General features: G+C 35.5%; 7 non-coding genes across 7 annotated transcripts; all 7 read right to left on the bottom strand.

The window, feature by feature from the left end:
• Positions 1 to 2,319: 2,319 nt before the first annotated feature.
• On the bottom strand, positions 2,320 to 2,392 carry Trnaf-gaa (transfer RNA phenylalanine (anticodon GAA)). Its single transcript has one exon. It is a non-coding gene; the product is annotated as a tRNA-Phe (tRNA).
• A 2,937-nt stretch (positions 2,393 to 5,329) lies between these two features.
• Positions 5,330 to 5,402, bottom strand: Trnaf-gaa (transfer RNA phenylalanine (anticodon GAA)). Its single transcript has one exon. It is a non-coding gene; the product is annotated as a tRNA-Phe (tRNA).
• Positions 5,403 to 8,356: 2,954 nt separating this feature from the next.
• Trnaf-gaa (transfer RNA phenylalanine (anticodon GAA)) lies at positions 8,357 to 8,429 on the bottom strand. Its single transcript has one exon. It is a non-coding gene; the product is annotated as a tRNA-Phe (tRNA).
• A 2,944-nt stretch (positions 8,430 to 11,373) lies between these two features.
• Positions 11,374 to 11,446, bottom strand: Trnaf-gaa (transfer RNA phenylalanine (anticodon GAA)). The gene has a single exon. It is a non-coding gene; the product is annotated as a tRNA-Phe (tRNA).
• Positions 11,447 to 14,381: 2,935 nt separating this feature from the next.
• Trnaf-gaa (transfer RNA phenylalanine (anticodon GAA)) lies at positions 14,382 to 14,454 on the bottom strand. Its single transcript has one exon. It is a non-coding gene; the product is annotated as a tRNA-Phe (tRNA).
• A 2,936-nt stretch (positions 14,455 to 17,390) lies between these two features.
• Positions 17,391 to 17,463, bottom strand: Trnaf-gaa (transfer RNA phenylalanine (anticodon GAA)). Its single transcript has one exon. It is a non-coding gene; the product is annotated as a tRNA-Phe (tRNA).
• Positions 17,464 to 20,395: 2,932 nt separating this feature from the next.
• On the bottom strand, positions 20,396 to 20,468 carry Trnaf-gaa (transfer RNA phenylalanine (anticodon GAA)). The gene has a single exon. It is a non-coding gene; the product is annotated as a tRNA-Phe (tRNA).
• Between the last annotated feature and the right edge of the window lie 1,358 nt (positions 20,469 to 21,826).

Here is a 21,826-nt window from a genome sequence, read left to right as displayed (position 1 = left end):
ATGCATTGTAGTTTACAAACATGATGGAGGCACTCTTCCGTCTCAAAAGGCTTAATAGCAGACGAAGACAGTTATTATAGTCAATAACCATGTTTCTTTTCATACATTCACTAACGTTTATCCAAAGAGCATCGCAGTACAATACGCAGCAATAGGATTTAAATCATGTAAATGTCATATTTATACCTGTCAATTTATCTGCAATAACTTCCTTCAACCTGCGACAGAAGAACTTACCAATAACACATCACCAGCAAAACTAAAAGTGTTAAGAAGTAACACATTTTCAGTCAACTGTATTCCCGCGTCACACTCACCCAGCTTAAGATATATTTCTTAAAAGTATAGACTAAACAACAAAGGAGAAAGATCACCTCCCTACCTCACCCCGTTGAATACATTGAAGAAACTGGATCATGTACTCCCCACCCCCCAGCCCCAATCAAAACTGGTTGCCATACCAGGTAACTCGAGTATGAACTATGGTGGCAGGTATTTGATTCTCGAGCACCTTTTCAAACAATCTCCAATAATGTCATAGTCTAAATGGGTCCATCTAAATAAAGCCTTTGACTCTTTGCCACGTGCCTTACTGCTAGTAAAACTAGGAATGTGCGTGCTGTCATATAAAGGATTAACATCTTATTGAAAGTTATCCTAAATCTAATATTGTAATTTTTTTAAGGTTCAAACGACGATCATTACCTTTGACAGGTTTTTCACAAGAATGAACACTTGGGCTATTTTAATGTAACATAATTTGTAATAATATTTAGATTTTGTAACAGATAGTAATATTTATAGAGACCAATGCTGATGAAAAGTTTTCAATGTGATCAAGACACTAATGAAAGATAATGTCTCAGATACTGAACGGTTCACAACAAAATCAAAGGAAGCTGCGTCCGCAATAATTGTAAATCGTCGCTATTGCTTCTTTGAAACATAATCAAAGTCGTTGCTTTGACATACAAGTAATTACCATGGAATATAGAATGAAAATGAAACTCTTTTGAATTACAATGGGCATTTAACTGAAATTTAGTATTTCTTTATCAAATTTATTTATCAAGGCATGATCACAGCCAACACTTGTAATAAACCAAGCAATTTCCTCAGCATAATAAAACCCAAAGAATTTGTTATTTGCTCATTGAATGAAAACATTATTCTTCTAAAGAATGCTCATATTTCTGTGCAAAATACTTCCATGAAAATGAAACACATTAATGAGAGACAGAGAGAGACGTACACTCTGTGTGTGTGTGTATGTGTGTGATTTAGAATTGAAACGCAACTTTAACAATTATTTTGTCATATCGTTAGGATATCTACAGTGGCTCTTTATAGTGATGCCTAGCACTGGGGGCATCATGTCGCAGACATGTAGCATGATGTTCCACCCAGTCACATTATCGTGACACCAAGCCGACCAGTCCTATTACTAAAATCTTAAGCTGAGCGCTATGCCAAGCAGAGGTTAGTACTATAATTTTGTTACGTCTTTGGTATGACTCGGCCGGAAATCAAGCACATTTAGGAAAGAGAGATCTTCATTCAATGTATTATGTCTATGCATGTTTATGTGAGTCTCTAGTTGCAAGGATAAATGTCCTTTAGCTAAGAACAATTGCACAAGAGGCGTTTCAAATCAGAAAATCGATAGTCCATGCTATCAGCATAATCATACAAAGTAAAATTCTTCCATGTTTACATATGTATTACACGAATAGATGTTTAGATATATATTCTTTCACGCCATGGAATCCACTCACATGGCACCTTCACAATTATACCAGTTGAAAACGCAAACATAATATTAAACGGAATTTCCGATCGAACGTTTGAGAATCAAATTTAAACCAAATATGGGCGATTGCAGTAATATTTTACAATATTTGCAATCGATAAGCTTAATTATCATACGCTGTAACTCTTAAGGAATTCTTGATTGTAATCGTATCAAACTTTCCGCCAGATTTATTTTTCTATTTTACATTTTATTTTATACTACTTCACAACATGCATATGCGTGGGAAACAGGAAACTCTGCATCTCACTTCACAAGGTTCAAAACAATTTCTTACTTTGTTGAGAGAGAGAGAGAGAGAGAGAGAGAGAGGGCAGGGAGGAGGAGGAACCTAACGATAATAGAGATAACAAAAGTGTGAAAGTGAGTTTTGTCGGAAGTTTGTTTTATTTCCTTTTTAATCTTTTAAAAAATATTTATTTGTTAAAATGGTTTAAACGAGTTTTAAAATGAAAACAGGCTTTTGAAGGAAAATACAAAAATTCCTGCCAGCCGCCGGATATGTTCCGTGCCGGAACCCGGGATTGAACCGGGGGCCTTTAGATCTTCAGTCTAACGCTCTCCCAACTGAGCTATTCCGGCTGACATTGACAATTGTCGCAACTTACCTATGTGAGATTGCATTTATCACTGCGCACCAAATCCACATCACTGACAAGTTTGATCATCTACTTTATCAAATAAGTCAGTCACTTCTACAAGTCCACTTATAGACCACTGTACATCAATGGTAGTGTTTCAATTGTGTCTTCACAATTCTATAAAAGCAGTTTGCTAGGCAGCATCAAGAAAATCAGTAAATTCACACCAATCTCATCCCTAGCTTTAACGATCTTCATACACGCCAACCACTAAAATAAACCTCCTTAAATAAGACAAGAATTCTTTATTTTCGATTGCGCTGTCCATACATGTCAATTAAAATATACAATATAAATGCATTCTCCACAATAAAGATCATAGGTGTCTTACGTGCAAATCTATAGACACATCTACAACTACAGAATGGAAAAGCATTCTTAAGAATAAAATGAAGTAAGACATTTCAATGGGTACTTTGTTCCAAATATCTACAATCCGAGAATGTAAACGAATATCGTAATTTCGGAAAGATTTCATAATGCAGTTCTTACTATCCGATATTCTTCTCATCATTGAAAACACATACTTTCTCATTCATTCTTCAACACTAAATGCATTGTAGTTTACAAACATGATGGAGGCACTCTTCCGTCTCAAAAGGCTTAATAGCAGACGAAGACAGTTATTATAGTCAATAACCATGTTTCTTTTCATACATTCACTAACGTTTATCCAAAGAGCATCGCAGTACAATACGCAGCAATAGGATTTAAATCATGTAAATGTCATATTTATACCTGTCAATTTATCTGCAATAACTTCCTTCAACCTGCGACAGAAGAACTTACCAATAACACATCACCAGCAAAACTAAAAGTGTTAAGAAGTAACACATTTTCAGTCAACTGTATTCCCGCGTCACACTCACCCAGCTTAAGATATATTTCTTAAAAGTATAGACTAAACAACAAAGGAGAAAGATCACCTCCCTACCTCACCCCGTTGAATACATTGAAGAAACTGGATCATGTACTCCCCCCCCCCCGCCCCAATCAAAACTGGTTGCCATACCAGGTAACTCGAGTATGAACTATGGTGGCAGGTATTTGATTCTCGAGCACCTTTTCAAACAATCTCCAATAATGTCATAGTCTAAATGGGTCCATCTAAATAAAGCCTTTGACTCTTTGCCACGTGCCTTACTGCTAGTAAAACTAGGAATGTGCGTGCTGTCATATAAAGGATTAACATCTTATTGAAAGTTATCCTAAATCTAATATTGTAATATTTTTAAGGTTCAAACGACGATCATTACCTTTGACAGGTTTTTCACAAGAATGAACACTTGGGCTATTTTAATGTAACATAATTTGTAATAATATTTAGATTTTGTAACAGATAGTAATATTTATAGAGACCAATGCTGATGAAAAGTTTTCAATGTGATCAAGACACTAATGAAAGATAATGTCTCAGATACTGAACGGTTCACAACAAAATCAAAGGAAGCTGCGTCCGCAATAATTGTAAATCGTCGCTATTGCTTCTTTGAAACATAATCAAAGTCGTTGCTTTGACATACAGGTAATTACCATGGAATATAGAATGAAAATGAAACTCTTATGAATTACAATGGGCATTTAACTGAAATTTAGTATTTCTTTATCAAATTTATTTATCAAGGCATGATCACAGCCAACACTTGTAATAAACCAAGCAATTTCCTCAGCATAATAAAACCCAAAGAATTTGTTATTTGCTCATTGAATGAAAACATTATTCTTCTAAAGAATGCTCATATTTCTGTGCAAAATACTTCCATGAAAATGAAACACATTAATGAGAGACAGAGAGAGACGTACACTCTGTGTGTGTGTGTGTGTGTGTATGTGTGTGATTTAGAATTGAAAGGCAACTTTAACAATTATTTTGTCATATCGTTAGGATATCTACAGTGGCTCTTTATAGTGATGCCTAGCACTGGGGGCATCATGTCGCAGACATGTAGCATGATGTTCCACCCAGTCACATTATCGTGACACCAAGCCGACCAGTCCTATTACTAAAATCTTAAGCTGAGCGCTATGCCAAGCAGAGGTTAGTACTATAATTTTGTTACGTCTTTGGTATGACTCGGCCGGAAATCAAGCACATTTAGGAAAGAGAGATCTTCATTCAATGTATTATGTCTATGCATGTTTATGTGAGTCTCTAGTTGCAAGGATAAATGTCCTTTAGCTAAGAACAATTGCACAAGAGGCGTTTCAAATCAGAAAATCGATAGTCCATGCTATCAGCATAATCATACAAAGTAAAATTCTTCCATGTTTACATATGTATTACACGAATAGATGTTTAGATATATATTCTTTCACGCCATGGAATCCACTCACATGGCACCTTCACAATTATACCAGTTGAAAACGCAAACATAATATTAAACGGAATTTCCGATCGAACGTTTGAGAATCAAATTTAAACCAAATATGGGCGATTGCAGTAATATTTTACAATATTTGCAATCGATAAGCTTAATTATCATACGCTGTAACTCTTAAGGAATTCTTGATTGTAATCGTATCAAACTTTCCGCCAGATTTATTTTTCTATTTTACATTTTATTTTATACTACTTCACAACATGCATATGCGTGGGAAACAGGAAACTCTGCATCTCACTTCACAAGGTTCAAAACAATTTCTTACTTTGTTGAGAGAGAGAGAGAGAGAGAGAGAGAGAGGGCAGGGAGGAGGAGGAACCTAACGATAATAGAGATAACAAAAGTGTGAAAGTGAGTTTTGTCGGAAGTTTGTTTTATTTCCTTTTTAATCTTTTAAAAAATATTTATTTGTTAAAATGGTTTAAACGAGTTTTAAAATGAAAACAGGCTTTTGAAGGAAAATACAAAAATTCCTGCCAGCCGCCGGATATGTTCCGTGCCGGAACCCGGGATTGAACCGGGGGCCTTTAGATCTTCAGTCTAACGCTCTCCCAACTGAGCTATTCCGGCTGACATTGACAATTGTCGCAACTTACCTATGTGAGATTGCATTTATCACTGCGCACCAAATCCACATCACTGACAAGTTTGATCATCTACTTTATCAAATAAGTCAGTCACTTCTACAAGTCCACTTATAGACCACTGTACATCAATGGTAGTGTTTCAATTGTGTCTTCACAATTCTATAAAAGCAGTTTGCTAGGCAGCATCAAGAAAATCAGTAAATTCACACCAATCTCATCCCTAGCTTTAACGATCTTCATACACGCCAACCACTAAAATAAACCTCCTTAAATAAGACAAGAATTCTTTATTTTCGATTGCGCTGTCCATACATGTCAATTAAAATATACAATATAAATGCATTCTCCACAATAAAGATCATAGGTGTCTTACGTGCAAATCTATAGACACATCTACAACTACAGAATGGAAAAGCATTCTTAAGAATAAAATGAAGTAAGACATTTCAATGGGTACTTTGTTCCAAATATCTACAATCCGAGAATGTAAACGAATATCGTAATTTCGGAAAGATTTCATAATGCAGTTCTTACTATCCGATATTCTTCTCATCATTGAAAACACATACTTTCTCATTCATTCTTCAACACTAAATGCATTGTAGTTTACAAACATGATGGAGGCACTCTTCCGTCTCAAAAGGCTTAATAGCAGACGAAGACAGTTATTATAGTCAATAACCATGTTTCTTTTCATACATTCACTAACGTTTATCCAAAGAGCATCGCAGTACAATACGCAGCAATAGGATTTAAATCATGTAAATGTCATATTTATACCTGTCAATTTATCTGCAATAACTTCCTTCAACCTGCGACAGAAGAACTTACCAATAACACATCACCAGCAAAACTAAAAGTGTTAAGAAGTAACACATTTTCAGTCAACTGTATTCCCGCGTCACACTCACCCAGCTTAAGATATATTTCTTAAAAGTATAGACTAAACAACAAAGGAGAAAGATCACCTCCCTACCTCACCCCGTTGAATACATTGAAGAAACTGGATCATGTACTCCCCACCCCCCAGCCCCAATCAAAACTGGTTGCCATACCAGGTAACTCGAGTATGAACTATGGTGGCAGGTATTTGATTCTCGAGCACCTTTTCAAACAATCTCCAATAATGTCATAGTCTAAATGGGTCCATCTAAATAAAGCCTTTGACTCTTTGCCACGTGCCTTACTGCTAGTAAAACTAGGAATGTGCGTGCTGTCATATAAAGGATTAACATCTTATTGAAAGTTATCCTAAATCTAATATTGTAATTTTTTTAAGGTTCAAACGACGATCATTACCTTTGACAGGTTTTTCACAAGAATGAACACTTGGGCTATTTTAATGTAACATAATTTGTAATAATATTTAGATTTTGTAACAGATAGTAATATTTATAGAGACCAATGCTGATGAAAAGTTTTCAATGTGATCAAGACACTAATGAAAGATAATGTCTCAGATACTGAACGGTTCACAACAAAATCAAAGGAAGCTGCGTCCGCAATAATTGTAAATCGTCGCTATTGCTTCTTTGAAACATAATCAAAGTCGTTGCTTTGACATACAAGTAATTACCATGGAATATAGAATGAAAATGAAACTCTTATGAATTACAATGGGCATTTAACTGAAATTTAGTATTTCTTTATCAAATTTATTTATCAAGGCATGATCACAGCCAACACTTGTAATAAACCAAGCAATTTCCTCAGCATAATAAAACCCAAAGAATTTGTTATTTGCTCATTGAATGAAAACATTATTCTTCTAAAGAATGCTCATATTTCTGTGCAAAATACTTCCATGAAAATGAAACACATTAATGAGAGACAGAGAGAGACGTACACTCTGTGTGTGTGTGTATGTGTGTGATTTAGAATTGAAACGCAACTTTAACAATTATTTTGTCATATCGCTAGGATATCTACAGTGGCTCTTTATAGTGATGCCTAGCACTGGGGGCATCATGTCGCAGACATGTAGCATGATGTTCCACCCAGTCACATTATCGTGACACCAAGCCGACCAGTCCTATTACTAAAATCTTAAGCTGAGCGCTATGCCAAGCAGAGGTTAGTACTATAATTTTGTTACGTCTTTGGTATGACTCGGCCGGAAATCAAGCACATTTAGGAAAGAGAGATCTTCATTCAATGTATTATGTCTATGCATGTTTATGTGAGTCTCTAGTTGCAAGGATAAATGTCCTTTAGCTAAGAACAATTGCACAAGAGGCGTTTCAAATCAGAAAATCGATAGTCCATGCTATCAGCATAATCATACAAAGTAAAATTCTTCCATGTTTACATATGTATTACACGAATAGATGTTTAGATATATATTCTTTCACGCCATGGAATCCACTCACATGGCACCTTCACAATTATACCAGTTGAAAACGCAAACATAATATTAAACGGAATTTCCGATCGAACGTTTGAGAATCAAATTTAAACCAAATATGGGCGATTGCAGTAATATTTTACAATATTTGCAATCGATAAGCTTAATTATCATACGCTGTAACTCTTAAGGAATTCTTGATTGTAATCGTATCAAACTTTCCGCCAGATTTATTTTTCTATTTTACATTTTATTTTATACTACTTCACAACATGCATATGCGTGGGAAACAGGAAACTCTGCATCTCACTTCACAAGGTTCAAAACAATTTCTTACTTTGTTGAGAGAGAGAGAGAGAGAGAGAGAGAGAGAGAGAGAGAGAGAGAGAGAGAGTGGGGAGGGAGGAGGAGGAACCTAACGATAATAGAGATAACAAAAGTGTGAAAGTGAGTTTTGTCGGAAGTTTGTTTTATTTCCTTTTTAATCTTTTAAAAAATATTTATTTGTTAAAATGGTTTAAACGAGTTTTAAAATGAAAACAGGCTTTTGAAGGAAAATACAAAAATTCCTGCCAGCCGCCGGATATGTTCCGTGCCGGAACCCGGGATTGAACCGGGGGCCTTTAGATCTTCAGTCTAACGCTCTCCCAACTGAGCTATTCCGGCTGACATTGACAATTGTCGCAACTTACCTATGTGAGATTGCATTTATCACTGCGCACCAAATCCACATCACTGACAAGTTTGATCATCTACTTTATCAAATAAGTCAGTCACTTCTACAAGTCCACTTATAGACCACTGTACATCAATGGTAGTGTTTCAATTGTGTCTTCACAATTCTATAAAAGCAGTTTGCTAGGCAGCATCAAGAAAATCAGTAAATTCACACCAATCTCATCCCTAGCTTTAACGATCTTCATACACGCCAACCACTAAAATAAACCTCCTTAAATAAGACAAGAATTCTTTATTTTCGATTGCGCTGTCCATACATGTCAATTAAAATATACAATATAAATGCATTCTCCACAATAGAGATCATAGGTGTCTTACGTGCAAATCTATAGACACATCTACAACTACAGAATGGAAAAGCATTCTTAAGAACAAAATGAAGTAAGACATTTCAATGGGTACTTTGTTCCAAATATCTACAATCCGAGAATGTAAACGAATATCGTAATTTCGGAAAGATTTCATAATGCAGTTCTTACTATCCGATATTCTTCTCATCATTGAAAACACATACTTTCTCATTCATTCTTCAACACTAAATGCATTGTAGTTTACAAACATGATGGAGGCACTCTTCCGTCTCAAAAGGCTTAATAGCAGACGAAGACAGTTATTATAGTCAATAACCATGTTTCTTTTCATACATTCACTAACGTTTATCCAAAGAGCATCGCAGTACAATACGCAGCAATAGGATTTAAATCATGTAAATGTCATATTTATACCTGTCAATTTATCTGCAATAACTTCCTTCAACCTGCGACAGAAGAACTTACCAATAACACATCACCAGCAAAACTAAAAGTGTTAAGAAGTAACACATTTTCAGTCAACTGTATTCCCGCGTCACACTCACCCAGCTTAAGATATGTTTCTTAAAAGTATAGACTAAACAACAAAGGAGAAAGATCACCTCCCTACCTCACCCCGTTGAATACATTGAAGAAACTGGATCATGTACTCCCCACCCCCCAGCCCCAATCAAAACTGGTTGCCATACCAGGTAACTCGAGTATGAACTATGGTGGCAGGTATTTGATTCTCGAGCACCTTTTCAAACAATCTCCAATAATGTCATAGTCTAAATGGGTCCATCTAAATAAAGCCTTTGACTCTTTGCCACGTGCCTTACTGCTAGTAAAACTAGGAATGTGCGTGCTGTCATATAAAGGATTAACATCTTATTGAAAGTTATCCTAAATCTAATATTGTAATTTTTTTAAGGTTCAAACGACGATCATTACCTTTGACAGGTTTTTCACAAGAATGAACACTTGGGCTATTTTAATGTAACATAATTTGTAATAATATTTAGATTTTGTAACAGATAGTAATATTTATAGAGACCAATGCTGATGAAAAGTTTTCAATGTGATCAAGACACTAATGAAAGATAATGTCTCAGATACTGAACGGTTCACAACAAAATCAAAGGAAGCTGCGTCCGCAATAATTGTAAATCGTCGCTATTGCTTCTTTGAAACATAATCAAAGTCGTTGCTTTGACATACAAGTAATTACCATGGAATATAGAATGAAAATGAAACTCTTATGAATTACAATGGGCATTTAACTGAAATTTAGTATTTCTTTATCAAATTTATTTATCAAGGCATGATCACAGCCAACACTTGTAATAAACCAAGCAATTTCCTCAGCATAATAAAACCCAAAGAATTTGTTATTTGCTCATTGAATGAAAACATTATTCTTCTAAAGAATGCTCATATTTCTGTGCAAAATACTTCCATGAAAATGAAACACATTAATGAGAGACAGAGAGAGACGTACACTCTGTGTGTGTGTGTATGTGTGTGATTTAGAATTGAAACGCAACTTTAACAATTATTTTGTCATATCGTTAGGATATCTACAGTGGCTCTTTATAGTGATGCCTAGCACTGGGGGCATCATGTCGCAGACATGTAGCATGATGTTCCACCCAGTCACATTATCGTGACACCAAGCCGACCAGTCCTATTACTAAAATCTTAAGCTGAGCGCTATGCCAAGCAGAGGTTAGTACTATAATTTTGTTACGTCTTTGGTATGACTCGGCCGGAAATCAAGCACATTTAGGAAAGAGAGATCTTCATTCAATGTATTATGTCTATGCATGTTTATGTGAGTCTCTAGTTGCAAGGATAAATGTCCTTTAGCTAAGAACAATTGCACAAGAGGCGTTTCAAATCAGAAAATCGATAGTCCATGCTATCAGCATAGTCATACAAAGTAAAATTCTTCCATGTTTACATATGTATTACACGAATAGATGTTTAGATATATATTCTTTCACGCCATGGAATCCACTCACATGGCACCTTCACAATTATACCAGTTGAAAACGCAAACATAATATTAAACGGAATTTCCGATCGAACGTTTGAGAATCAAATTTAAACCAAATATGGGCGATTGCAGTAATATTTTACAATATTTGCAATCGATAAGCTTAATTATCATACGCTGTAACTCTTAAGGAATTCTTGATTGTAATCGTATCAAACTTTCCGCCAGATTTATTTTTCTATTTTACATTTTATTTTATACTACTTCACAACATGCATATGCGTGGGAAACAGGAAACTCTGCATCTCACTTCACAAGGTTCAAAACAATTTCTTACTTTGTTGAGAGAGAGAGAGAGAGAGAGAGAGAGAGAGAGAGAGAGAGTGGGGAGGGAGGAGGAGGAACCTAACGATAATAGAGATAACAAAAGTGTGAAAGTGAGTTTTGTCGGAAGTTTGTTTTATTTCCTTTTTAATCTTTTAAAAAATATTTATTTGTTAAAATGGTTTAAACGAGTTTTAAAATGAAAACAGGCTTTTGAAGGAAAATACAAAAATTCCTGCCAGCCGCCGGATATGTTCCGTGCCGGAACCCGGGATTGAACCGGGGGCCTTTAGATCTTCAGTCTAACGCTCTCCCAACTGAGCTATTCCGGCTGACATTGACAATTGTCGCAACTTACCTATGTGAGATTGCATTTATCACTGCGCACCAAATCCACATCACTGACAAGTTTGATCATCTACTTTATCAAATAAGTCAGTCACTTCTACAAGTCCACTTATAGACCACTGTACATCAATGGTAGTGTTTCAATTGTGTCTTCACAATTCTATAAAAGCAGTTTGCTAAGCAGCATCAAGAAAATCAGTAAATTCACACCAATCTCATCCCTAGCTTTAACGATCTTCATACACGCCAACCACTAAAATAAACCTCCTTAAATAAGACAAGAATTCTTTATTTTCGATTGCGCTGTCCATACATGTCAATTAAAATATACAATATAAATGCATTCTCCACAATAAAGATCATAGGTGTCTTACGTGCAAATCTATAGACACATCTACAACTACAGAATGGAAAAGCATTCTTAAGAACAAAATGAAGTAAGACATTTCAATGGGTACTTTGTTCCAAATATCTACAATCCGAGAATGTAAACGAATATCGTAATTTCGGAAAGATTTCATAATGCAGTTCTTACTATCCGATATTCTTCTCATCATTGAAAACACATACTTTCTCATTCATTCTTCAACACTAAATGCATTGTAGTTTACAAACATGATGGAGGCACTCTTCCGTCTCAAAAGGCTTAATAGCAGACGAAGACAGTTATTATAGTCAATAACCATGTTTCTTTTCATACATTCACTAACGTTTATCCAAAGAGCATCGCAGTACAATACGCAGCAATAGGATTTAAATCATGTAAATGTCATATTTATACCTGTCAATTTATCTGCAATAACTTCCTTCAACCTGCGACAGAAGAACTTACCAATAACACATCACCAGCAAAACTAAAAGTGTTAAGAAGTAACACATTTTCAGTCAACTGTATTCCCGCGTCACACTCACCCAGCTTAAGATATATTTCTTAAAAGTATAGACTAAACAACAAAGGATAAAGATCACCTCCCTACCTCACCCCGTTGAATACATTGAAGAAACTGGATCATGTACTCCCCCCCCCCCCCGCCCCAATCAAAACTGGTTGCCATACCAGGTAACTCGAGTATGAACTATGGTGGCAGGTATTTGATTCTCGAGCACCTTTTCAAACAATCTCCAATAATGTCATAGTCTAAATGGGTCCATCTAAATAAAGCCTTTGACTCTTTGCCACGTGCCTTACTGCTAGTAAAACTAGGAATGTGCGTGCTGTCATATAAAGGATTAACATCTTATTGAAAGTTATCCTAAATCTAATATTGTAATATTTTTAAGGTTCAAACGACGATCATTACCTTTGACAGGTTTTTCACAAGAATGAACACTTGGGCTATTTTAATGTAACATAATTTGTAATAATATTTAGATTTTGTAACAGATAGTAATATTTATAGAGACCAATGCTGATGAAAAGTTTTCAATGTGATCAAGACACTAATGAAAGATAATGTCTCAGATACTGAACGGTTCACAACAAAATCAAAGGAAGCTGCGTCCGCAATAATTGTAAATCGTCGCTATTGCTTCTTTGAAACATAATCAAAGTCGTTGCTTTGACATACAAGTAATTACCATGGAATATAGAATGAAAATGAAACTCTTATGAATTACAATGGGCATTTAACTGAAATTTAGTATTTCTTTATCAAATTTATTTATCAAGGCATGATCACAGCCAACACTTGTAATAAACCAAGCAATTTCCTCAGCATAATAAAACCCAAAGAATTTGTTATTTGCTCATTGAATGAAAACATTATTCTTCTAAAGAATGCTCATATTTCTGTGCAAAATACTTCCATGAAAATGAAACACATTAATGAGAGACAGAGAGAGACGTACACTCTGTGTGTGTGTGTATGTGTGTGATTTAGAATTGAAACGCAACTTTAACAATTATTTTGTCATATCGCTAGGATATCTACAGTGGCTCTTTATAGTGATGCCTAGCACTGGGGGCATCATGTCGCAGACATGTAGCATGATGTTCCACCCAGTCACATTATCGTGACACCAAGCCGACCAGTCCTATTACTAAAATCTTAAGCTGAGCGCTATGCCAAGCAGAGGTTAGTACTATAATTTTGTTACGTCTTTGGTATGACTCGGCCGGAAATCAAGCACATTTAGGAAAGAGAGATCTTCATTCAATGTATTATGTCTATGCATGTTTATGTGAGTCTCTAGTTGCAAGGATAAATGTCCTTTAGCTAAGAACACTTGCACAAGAGGCGTTTCAAATCAGAAAATCGATAGTCCATGCTATCAGCATAATCATACAAAGTAAAATTCTTCCATGTTTACATATGTATTACACGAATAGATGTTTAGATATATATTCTTTCACGCCATGGAATCCACTCACATGGCCCCTTCACAATTATACCAGTTGAAAACGCAAACATAATATTAAACGGAATTTCCGATCGAACGTTTGAGAATCAAATTTAAACCAAATATGGGCGATTGCAGTAATATTTTACAATATTTGCAATCGATAAGCTTAATTATCATACGCTGTAACTCTTAAGGAATTCTTGATTGTAATCGTATCAAACTTTCCGCCAGATTTATTTTTCTATTTTACATTTTATTTTATACTACTTCACAACATGCATATGCGTGGGAAACAGGAAACTCTGCATCTCACTTCACAAGGTTCAAAACAATGTCTTACTTTGTTGAGAGAGAGAGAGAGAGAGAGAGAGAGAGAGTGGGGAGGGAGGAGGAGGAACCTAACGATAATAGAGATAACAAAAGTGTGAAAGTGAGTTTTGTCGGAAGTTTGTTTTATTTCCTTTTTAATCTTTTAAAAAATATTTATTTGTTAAAATGGTTTAAACGATTTTTAAAATGAAAACAGGCTTTAGAAGGAAAATACAAAAATTCCTGCCAGCCGCCGGATATGTTCCGTGCCGGAACCCGGGATTGAACCGGGGGCCTTTAGATCTTCAGTCTAACGCTCTCCCAACTGAGCTATTCCGGCTGACATTGACAATTGTCGCAACTTACCTATGTGACATTGCATTTATCACTGCGCACCAAATCCACATCACTGACAAGTTTGATCATCTACTTTATCAAATAAGTCAGTCACTTCTACAAGTCCACTTATAGACCACTGTACATCAATGGTAGTGTTTCAATTGTGTCTTCACAATTCTATAAAAGCAGTTTGCTAGGCAGCATCAAGAAAATCAGTAAATTCACACCAATCTCATCCCTAGCTTTAACGATCTTCATACACGCCAACCACTAAAATAAACCTCCTTAAATAAGACAAGAATTCTTTATTTTCGATTGCGCTGTCCATACATGTCAATTAAAATATACAATATAAATGCATTCTCCACAATAGAGATCATAGGTGTCTTACGTGCAAATCTATAGACACATCTACAACTACAGAATGGAAAAGCATTCTTAAGAACAAAATGAAGTAAGACATTTCAATGGGTACTTTGTTCCAAATATCTACAATCCGAGAATGTAAACGAATATCGTAATTTCGGAAAGATTTCATAATGCAGTTCTTACTATCCGATATTCTTCTCATCATTGAAAACACATACTTTCTCATTCATTCTTCAACACTAAATGCATTGTAGTTTACAAACATGATGGAGGCACTCTTCCGTCTCAAAAGGCTTAATAGCAGACGAAGACAGTTATTATAGTCAATAACCATGTTTCTTTTCATACATTCACTAACGTTTATCCAAAGAGCATCGCAGTACAATACGCAGCAATAGGATTTAAATCATGTAAATGTCATATTTATACCTGTCAATTTATCTGCAATAACTTCCTTCAACCTGCGACAGAAGAACTTACCAATAACACATCACCAGCAAAACTAAAAGTGTTAAGAAGTAACACATTTTCAGTCAACTGTATTCCCGCGTCACACTCACCCAGCTTAAGATATATTTCTTAAAAGTATAGACTAAACAACAAAGGATAAAGATCACCTCCCTACCTCACCCCGTTGAATACATTGAAGAAACTGGATCATGTACTCCCCCCCCCCCCCCGCCCCAATCAAAACTGGTTGCCATACCAGGTAACTCGAGTATGAACTATGGTGGCAGGTATTTGATTCTCGAGCACCTTTTCAAACAATCTCCAATAATGTCATAGTCTAAATGGGTCCATCTAAATAAAGCCTTTGACTCTTTGCCACGTGCCTTACTGCTAGTAAAACTAGGAATGTGCGTGCTGTCATATAAAGGATTAACATCTTATTGAAAGTTATCCTAAATCTAATATTGTAATATTTTTAAGGTTCAAACGACGATCATTACCTTTGACAGGTTTTTCACAAGAATGAACACTTGGGCTATTTTAATGTAACATAATTTGTAATAATATTTAGATTTTGTAACAGATAGTAATATTTATAGAGACCAATGCTGATGAAAAGTTTTCAATGTGATCAAGACACTAATGAAAGATAATGTCTCAGATACTGAACGGTTCACAACAAAATCAAAGGAAGCTGCGTCCGCAATAATTGTAAATCGTCGCTATTGCTTCTTTGAAACATAATCAAAGTCGTTGCTTTGACATACAAGTAATTACCATGGAATATAGAATGAAAATGAAACTCTTATGAATTACAATGGGCATTTAACTGAAATTTAGTATTTCTTTATCAAATTTATTTATCAAGGCATGATCACAGCCAACACTTGTAATAAACCAAGCAATTTCCTCAGCATAATAAAACCCAAAGAATTTGTTATTTGCTCATTGAATGAAAACATTATTCTTCTAAAGAATGCTCATATTTCTGTGCAAAATACTTCCATGAAAATGAAACACATTAATGAGAGACAGAGAGAGACGTACACTCTGTGTGTGTGTGTATGTGTGTGATTTAGAATTGAAACGCAACTTTAACAATTATTTTGTCATATCGCTAGGATATCTACAGTGGCTCTTTATAGTGATGCCTAGCACTGGGGGCATCATGTCGCAGACATGTAGCATGATGTTCCACCCAGTCACATTATCGTGACACCAAGCCGACCAGTCCTATTACTAAAATCTTAAGCTGAGCGCTATGCCAAGCAGAGGTTAGTACTATAATTTTGTTACGTCTTTGGTATGACTCGGCCGGAAATCAAGCACATTTAGGAAAGAGAGATCTTCATTCAATGTATTATGTCTATGCATGTTTATGTGAGTCTCTAGTTGCAAGGATAAATGTCCTTTAGCTAAGAACACTTGCACAAGAGGCGTTTCAAATCAGAAAATCGATAGTCCATGCTATCAGCATAATCATACAAAGTAAAATTCTTCCATGTTTACATATGTATTACACGAATAGATGTTTAGATATATATTCTTTCACGCCATGGAATCCACTCACATGGCCCCTTCACAATTATACCAGTTGAAAACGCAAACATAATATTAAACGGAATTTCCGATCGAACGTTTGAGAATCAAATTTAAACCAAATATGGGCGATTGCAGTAATATTTTACAATATTTGCAATCGATAAGCTTAATTATCATACGCTGTAACTCTTAAGGAATTCTTGATTGTAATCGTATCAAACTTTCCGCCAGATTTATTTTTCTATTTTACATTTTATTTTATACTACTTCACAACATGCATATGCGTGGGAAACAGGAAACTCTGCATCTCACTTCACAAGGTTCAAAACAATGTCTTACTTTGTTGAGAGAGAGAGAGAGAGAGAGAGAGAGAGAGTGGGGAGGGAGGAGGAGGAACCTAACGATAATAGAGATAACAAAAGTGTGAAAGTGAGTTTTGTCGGAAGTTTGTTTTATTTCCTTTTTAATCTTTTAAAAAATATTTATTTGTTAAAATGGTTTAAACGATTTTTAAAATGAAAACAGGCTTTAGAAGGAAAATACAAAAATTCCTGCCAGCCGCCGGATATGTTCCGTGCCGGAACCCGGGATTGAACCGGGGGCCTTTAGATCTTCAGTCTAACGCTCTCCCAACTGAGCTATTCCGGCTGACATTGACAATTGTCGCAACTTACCTATGTGACATTGCATTTATCACTGCGCACCAAATCCACATCACTGACAAGTTTGATCATCTACTTTATCAAATAAGTCAGTCACTTCTACAAGTCCACTTATAGACCACTGTACATCAATGGTAGTGTTTCAATTGTGTCTTCACAATTCTATAAAAGCAGTTTGCTAGGCAGCATCAAGAAAATCAGTAAATTCACACCAATCTCATCCCTAGCTTTAACGATCTTCATACACGCCAACCACTAAAATAAACCTCCTTAAATAAGACAAGAATTCTTTATTTTCGATTGCGCTGTCCATACATGTCAATTAAAATATACAATATAAATGCATTCTCCACAATAGAGATCATAGGTGTCTTACGTGCAAATCTATAGACACATCTACAACTACAGAATGGAAAAGCATTCTTAAGAACAAAATGAAGTAAGACATTTCAATGGGTACTTTGTTCCAAATATCTACAATCCGAGAATGTAAACGAATATCGTAATTTCGGAAAGATTTCATAATGCAGTTCTTACTATCCGATATTCTTCTCATCATTGAAAACACATACTTTCTCATTCATTCTTCAACACTAAATGCATTGTAGTTTACAAACATGATGGAGGCACTCTTCCGTCTCAAAAGGCTTAATAGCAGACGAAGACAGTTATTATAGTCAATAACCATGTTTCTTTTCATACATTCACTAACGTTTATCCAAAGAGCATCGCAGTACAATACGCAGCAATAGGATTTAAATCATGTAAATGTCATATTTATACCTGTCAATTTATCTGCAATAACTTCCTTCAACCTGCGACAGAAGAACTTACCAATAACACATCACCAGCAAAACTAAAAGTGTTAAGAAGTAACACATTTTCAGTCAACTGTATTCCCGCGTCACACTCACCCAGCTTAAGATATATTTCTTAAAAGTATAGACTAAACAACAAAGGAGAAAGATCACCTCCCTACCTCACCCCGTTGAATACATTGAAGAAACTGGATCATGTACTCCCCACCCCCCAGCCCCAATCAAAACTGGTTGCCATACCAGGTAACTCGAGTATGAACTATGGTGGCAGGTATTTGATTCTCGAGCACCTTTTCAAACAATCTCCAATAATGTCATAGTCTAAATGGGTCCATCTAAATAAAGCCTTTGACTCTTTGCCACGTGCCTTACTGCTAGTAAAACTAGGAATGTGCGTGCTGTCATATAAAGGATTAACATCTTATTGAAAGTTATCCTAAATCTAATATTGTAATTTTTTTAAGGTTCAAACGACGATCATTACCTTTGACAGGTTTTTCACAAGAATGAACACTTGGGCTATTTTAATGTAACATAATTTGTAATAATATTTAGATTTTGTAACAGATAGTAATATTTATAGAGACCAATGCTGATGAAAAGTTTTCAATGTGATCAAGACACTAATGAAAGATAATGTCTCAGATACTGAACGGTTCACAACAAAATCAAAGGAAGCTGCGTCCGCAATAATTGTAAATCGTCGCTATTGCTTCTTTGAAACATAATCAAAGTCGTTGCTTTGACATACAAGTAATTACCATGGAATATAGAATGAAAATGAAACTCTTATGAATTACAATGGGCATTTAACTGAAATTTAGTATTTCTTTATCAAATTTATTTATCAAGGCATGATCACAGCCAACACTTGTAATAAACCAAGCAATTTCCTCAGCATAATAAAACCCAAAGAATTTGTTATTTGCTCATTGAATGAAAACATTATTCTTCTAAAGAATGCTCATATTTCTGTGCAAAATACTTCCATGAAAATGAAACACATTAATGAGAGACAGAGAGAGACGTACACTCTGTGTGTGTGTGTATGTGTGTGATTTAGAATTGAAACGCAACTTTAACAATTATTTTGTCATATCGCTAGGATATCTACAGTGGCTCTTTATAGTGATGCCTAGCACTGGGGGCATCATGTCGCAGACATGTAGCATGATGTTCCACCCAGTCACATTATCGTGACACCAAGCCGACCAGTCCTATTACTAAAATCTTAAGCTGAGCGCTATGCCAAGCAGAGGTTAGTACTATAATTTTGTTACGTCTTTGGTATGACTCGGCCGGAAATCAAGCACATTTAGGAAAGAGAGATCTTCATTCAATGTATTATGTCTATGCATGTTTATGTGAGTCTCTAGTTGCAAGGATAAATGTCCTTTAGCTAAGAACAATTGCACAAGAGGCGTTTCAAATCAGAAAATCGATAGTCCATGCTATCAGCATAGTCATACAAAGTAAAATTCTTCCATGTTTACATATGTATTACACGAATAGATGTTTAGATATATATTCTTTCACGCCATGGAATCCACTCACATGGCACCTTCACAATTATACCAGTTGAAAACGCAAACATAATATTAAACGGAATTTCCGATCGAACGTTTGAGAATCAAATTTAAACCAAATATGGGCGATTGCAGTAATATTTTACAATATTTGCAATCGATAAGCTTAATTATCATACGCTGTAACTCTTAAGGAATTCTTGATTGTAATCGTATCAAACTTTCCGCCAGATTTATTTTTCTATTTTACATTTTATTTTATACTACTTCACAACATGCATATGCGTGGGAAACAGGAAACTCTGCATCTCACTTCACAAGGTTCAAAACAATTTCTTACTTTGTTGAGAGAGAGAGAGAGAGAGAGAGAGAGAGAGGGGAGGGAGGAGGAGGAACCTAACGATAATAGAGATAACAAAAGTGTGAAAGTGAGTTTTGTCGGAAGTTTGTTTTATTTCCTTTTTAATCTTTTAAAAAATATTTATTTGTTAAAATGGTTTAAACGATTTTTAAAATGAAAACAGGCTTTAGAAGGAAAATACAAAAATTCCTGCCAGCCGCCGGATATGTTCCGTGCCGGAACCCGGGATTGAACCGGGGGCCTTTAGATCTTCAGTCTAACGCTCTCCCAACTGAGCTATTCCGGCTGACATTGACAATTGTCGCAACTTACCTATGTGACATTGCATTTATCACTGCGCACCAAATCCACATCACTGACAAGTTTGATCATCTACTTTATCAAATAAGTCAGTCACTTCTACAAGTCCACTTATAGACCACTGTACATCAATGGTAGTGTTTCAATTGTGTCTTCACAATTCTATAAAAGCAGTTTGCTAGGCAGCATCAAGAAAATCAGTAAATTCACACCAATCTCATCCCTAGCTTTAACGATCTTCATACACGCCAACCACTAAAATAAACCTCCTTAAATAAGACAAGAATTCTTTATTTTCGATTGCGCTGTCCATACATGTCAATTAAAATATACAATATAAATGCATTCTCCACAATAGAGATCATAGGTGTCTTACGTGCAAATCTATAGACACATCTACAACTACAGAATGGAAAAGCATTCTTAAGAACAAAATGAAGTAAGACATTTCAATGGGTACTTTGTTCCAAATATCTACAATCCGAGAATGTAAACGAATATCGTAATTTCGGAAAGATTTCATAATGCAGTTCTTACTATCCGATATTCTTCTCATCATTGAAAACACATACTTTCTCATTCATTCTTCAACACTAAATGCATTGTAGTTTACAAACATGATGGAGGCACTCTTCCGTCTCAAAAGGCTTAATAGCAGACGAAGACAGTTATTATAGTCAATAACCATGTTTCTTTTCATACATTCACTAACGTTTATCCAAAGAGCATCGCAGTACAATACGCAGCAATAGGATTTAAATCATGTAAATGTCATATTTATACCTGTCAATTTATCTGCAATAACTTCCTTCAACCTGCGACAGAAGAACTTACCAATAACACATCACCAGCAAAACTAAAAGTGTTAAGAAGTAACACATTTTCAGTCAACTGTATTCCCGCGTCACACTCACCCAGCTTAAGATATATTTCTTAAAAGTATAGACTAAACAACAAAGGAGAAAGATCACCTCCCTACCTCACCCCGTTGAATACATTGAAGAAACTGGATCATGTACTCCCCACCCCCCAGCCCCAATCAAAACTGGTTGCCATACCAGGTAACTCGAGTATGAACTATGGTGGCAGGTATTTGATTCTCGAGCACCTTTTCAAACAATCTCCAATAATGTCATAGTCTAAATGGGTCCATCTAAATAAAGCCTTTGACTCTTTGCCACGTGCCTTACTGCTAGTAAAACTAGGAATGTGCGTGCTGTCATATAAAGGATTAACATCTTATTGAAAGTTATCCTAAATCTAATATTGTAATTTTTTTAAGGTTCAAACGACGATCATTACCTTTGACAGGTTTTTCACAAGAATGAACACTTGGGCTATTTT

The sequence above is a fragment of the Sinohyriopsis cumingii genome, chromosome 11 (genome assembly GCF_028554795.1).
Source record: "Sinohyriopsis cumingii isolate HCF-2022 chromosome 11, ASM2855479v2, whole genome shotgun sequence".
NCBI lineage: Eukaryota > Metazoa > Mollusca > Bivalvia > Unionida > Unionidae > Sinohyriopsis > Sinohyriopsis cumingii.
This window is presented reverse-complemented; position numbering and strand designations above follow the sequence as displayed.